The 4,401-nt window shown below is 47.5% G+C and overlaps 1 non-coding gene across 1 annotated transcript; it reads right to left on the bottom strand.

The window, feature by feature from the left end:
• Positions 1-2,815: 2,815 nt before the first annotated feature.
• On the bottom strand, positions 2,816-2,887 carry TRNAA-AGC. The gene has a single exon. It is a non-coding gene; the product is annotated as a tRNA-Ala (tRNA).
• Between the last annotated feature and the right edge of the window lie 1,514 nt (positions 2,888-4,401).

The following is a 4,401-nucleotide window of genomic DNA, read 5'->3' as shown; positions in this document are numbered from 1 at the left end:
GAAGTGCTAATGCATGCTGGGGTATTTGCAGAAATGTCCTGGTTAATCAAGCAACAAAGCCATTAAAACTTAAGTTACGTTAACACCAAAACATGAAATATATGCAAAACAAAAAGAGTTCTTTGAAAGGAAGATTGAATCCAAGAGCAGATGTTCAATATTTTACATAATAACATTAGTGATCCAGGCTGTTACAAAATGGTACTTTATCAAAAACTGTGATTGCCAAGACATTAGTGAAGGGTTGCATCAAAGATGTTGACCTAGAAATGGTGAATGAATATATGGCAAAATAAAATGAAATAGTGATTTAGTTTCCACCCAAGGAATGCCAAGAAAGAAGTTATTGATGAAATTGAGTTTTCATATCTGAATTTTTATGACCTTGGTTTTATTCTGCTTTCAGTTTTTAGTATTCTAATCTCAGTAGTGACCTTATCCTTCATTTAAGAATGCTTAGTGTTGTTCTTTCCTGGAGCCCTTAAAATTGAGAAATTCCAGACAGATGCAAAACTAGCAGCGATGGCATGTCATTGGCAAGGCTGTTTGGCAGTAAGAAAAATTAAAAGGCTCAGTTAAAATGACCAGAGACGTTCAGTAATTTTCCCCATGTCACCAGAGAAATCAAGATGGCCTAATGTCAAATAATTTCTCATAAGAACATGCACAGCACACACACACACACACACACACAATAGAGAGATTCTTCTTTTATGGGCCATTTCACGGTGTCTTTTGACTGATCCTCATACGACATGCACACACATAGAAAACTTCAAGGTAGAAATGAGTTAAAAAGTGTGTTGCAGGAACGCCCGGTGACTCAGTCAGTTAAACGCTTGCCTTTGGCTCAGGTCATGATCCCAGAGCCCTGCCCCACATCGGGTTCCTTGCTCGGCGGGGAGCCTGCTTCTCCCTCTCCCTCTGCTGCTCCCCCTGCTTGTGCTCATAATAAATTGAAAAAACCACACTGTTTACAGATTGTAGTGTGGCGACAAAATTTTTTTCTTTTATGAATAACTACATATTTACAATATGTACAGAATTCAAATTAAGGAGTGAAGATATTTGGAGGAAAAATAAGAGTGTAATCTTAGAACATGTTTGATGGAATCACCAGGTGTGAGGGATGGTAGAGGTAGGTCTCGGGAAAAGCGCAAGGTGTGTCTTCCGTGTGGAATCCGGGAGGCGCAGAATTGCTTGGCGACTCCTCTTGCAGGAAAGGAACATTTATTTTGGGTGGAGCACGCCCCCTCGAGTTGGTGTAGGTTAATCACTGAACAATTGGTGATTGGGCATGACTTGCCAATGTGGCCCACATTTATGGAGTCGGAGAGATGAGAGGCTCCTAAACTCGTGAAGCAAAACCTTCACAGTGCCTCTCGATTAATGCAGCAGTTTGGTTTCCTGAAAGTGGCACATTATTTGTGACAAACACTGAATTAACAGAAACCAAACCAGTCACCTCTTTTGTGATCAAGAATAGCCTTTCTCGGGCGCCTGGGTGGCTCAGTTGGTTAGGCGACTGCCTTCGGCTCAGGTCATGATCCTGGAGTCCCGGGATCGAGTCCCGCATCGGGCTCCCTGCTCGGCGGGGAGTCTGCTTCTCCCTCTCCCACTCCCCGTTCGTGTTCCCTCTCTCGCTGTGTCTTTCTCTGTCAAAAAAAAAAAAAAAAAAAAATCTTTAAAAAAAAAAAAAAGAATAGCCTTTCTCTTTCACTGAGCTCTCTTGCTTTGCACTCAGGTCTCCCTGTACAATATTTTCTCCTGGTTTAAGTCAGACATAAAAACTATTTTACTTTATGAACTGGGTGGTCTGATCAAGTTCACGAGGACTCGTCAAAGTTATTATTGTGATCGAGACTGTGGATTCAAAACTCCCTTTGGAGGAAGGTAGAGTTGTCCCACAAGGACAAAGCAATTGCCCTAAGTCGGGAGACAAGGTGTGTCTGTGCTCTTTGATGCTTCCCAAGTGCCCAGGGCTCCTACCCCAGAGTCTGAGCTCAGGACCAGTGGGAGAGAAGTTTTCCCAGCTCTGGTCACCTCTTTAATTTTGGAATCCAAACAGGGCAGGGCAGTGTGGCAGGTCTCTGTAGTAAACGAGCATCTTCTGCCTTCTCAGCTCACACCCGGCATCCTTGATTCTCTCTCTCAGTCTGTCTAGAGATGGCAAGGGAACAGAGAGCGGCCTGCTTCTTCGGCTGGGATGGACTGTCCCTGACCTGTCACCTGACCTGTCATCAGGGCCAGCTGCAGGGGACGGTGACCAGCATGCTTGGCAGGGCTCAGGACCCAGCAAATTATGCAGCCTCTCATTACTGGGCATTCCCATGTTCTTCGTTCCAGAGGAGAAAGTGTCCTCCCCAAAAGTACTAGAGCAGGTTGACGTTTTCAGATTTCCTAGGCCTTTAATTTTGAATTTTCCCTCCCATCCAGGAAAAACCCTCTTGACCTGGTCCCGGATGCTAGTTTGGGGCGCATGGAAGACGAGGTGGGTGTGGTTTAACTGTCTTAGGAGCTGCCCTTCCAGGTTGGAGAGGTTCCTGCTCTCGGAACTCAGATTTTCCACACAACTCAGTTTCTGTGGAGTGTGAGACTTAACGCAGCAGCGGTTGCTCATGGTGGATGGATAATAAAAATGCCGACTTTGAGTAAACGAGCATTAATTATCACCTTGTATTCCAGAATGCCTATCTAGGCAGTTCGCTAAGAGAGCATCCTCCTAATACAAAAGAGAATTGCAGACCAAAACCCGGGGTTTTTCATCCAGAGACCAAAAGATCCCTGCAACCGAGGTTTAGGAGGATCTGGGAAGTGGAGGTGCCGGGGATTGAACCCGGGGCCTCGTGCATGCTAAGCACGCGCTCTACCACTGAGCTACACCCCCGACGCTTTTGCTCGCCCTTTTCCCTTTTTTTCAGAAGCATTTTAATCACAGCCATCTACCTCCCCAGGAGCCCTGAGGACCTGAGACTGCTAACAAAGACTCTTTATATACAGCTCCCTTATTTTTGAGCCCCCTAGATTGCATTCCCTGTCCGGCTGCATAAAGAGGAAGGCAGTGATGCTGGACAGAAAGGCACCCTTCCCAAGGTCCATTCGTGCTGGTCAGCCCACCCTAAATTGGGGCCACACACAAAGCGTTAAGAGAAGACGTCAGGGAAGAGCCCCTTCCTAGCTCTGTCTGCTGAAAGAGCGACACCCTGGTGACAGCGAGGAGAGCCGGCGTCCTATCTTAATTTCCTAATACAGATCCCCACCAGCAGGAACCAAGGCTGCCGGAAGGATCTGCTGTCACCGAGGCTTGGGGCAGGGAAATCACAAGAGGAGCCTGGACCGTCTCTCCCTGCCAGAATGTAAGAAATGCTCAACAGACGCCGGCCCACTTAGAAGGACACAGGGTCTACTAGACAAATCTTGGAAGCACGGAGCGTTACAATGAACAAAAATCCGGGGCGCCTGGATGGCTCAGTTGGTTACGCGTCCGCGCCTTGATCTCAGGGGGGCGAGCTCGAGCCCCGCGATGGGCTGGGGGTGGGGTCCACTTAAACAAAAATAAGTAAATGAATTTAATGGCTAAAATAAGAATGCCTGAGTCTACACTGATAAGAAAGGAAGAGGGAGGAGAGGAAGTTTTCTTTACAACGGTATGCCCCTCAGTTTCCGGTGACTTTGGTGGAAGTAGCCCTGAGTTCAAACAAAGATCCACGTACACCTACGTCATTATGGTTGGAAGGGACTGATTTTTAGTGTGTTGTGCTAGGAATGGGCTCCTTCTCTTCCTTCAAGTTCCTCGGAAACATTTTTTTCTGAAAGAGGTGCAATGTCCACAGGAGCGCGTTTCCTAATCCCCTTTCCTGTCTCCGTTGCTTGGGGCTCTCAGAACCAGAGAAGCAGTGCCTGGGACAGAGTGAGGACGCCCCCTCTCCAGAGACGTGGGGCGCAGCGATTTAGGAGGGTGGTGACCGACACACTCTCTACTCCTCATTTCACACCAATATTGCGAAGTAGTTACACTGCAGTCTTATCTCCTCCCCTGGACCTGAATTGCCCGAGCACCTCTGTGGTACTGGTCTTCCTTCCTTCCTTCCTTCCTTCCTTCCTTCCTCCCTCCCTCCCTCCCTCCCTCCCTCCTTCCCTTCACCCTACCTCCCTCCCTCCTTCCTCCCTCCCTCCCCCCTCTCTGCCTCCCTCCCCCTTCCCTCCCTTCCTCCTTCCTTCCTCCTTCTTTCTTCCTCCCTTCCTTCTTCCTTCTTCCTTCCTTCCTTCCTTCTTCCTTCCTTCCGTCCTTCTTCTTCCTTCTCCTTCCTTCTTTCCTTCCTTTTCTTCTTCCTTCTTCCTTCTCCTTCCTTTTTTCCTTCCTTCTTTCTTCTTCCTTCCTTCTCCTTCTTTTCTTCCTTC

Source organism: Mirounga leonina, unplaced genomic scaffold (genome assembly GCF_011800145.1).
Source record: "Mirounga leonina isolate KUSES-001 unplaced genomic scaffold, KU_Mleo_1.0 Mir_366, whole genome shotgun sequence".
Taxonomy (NCBI): Eukaryota; Metazoa; Chordata; class Mammalia; order Carnivora; family Phocidae; genus Mirounga; species Mirounga leonina.
Note: the sequence above shows the minus strand (reverse complement) of the source record. Positions and strands in the feature narration are given on the sequence as shown.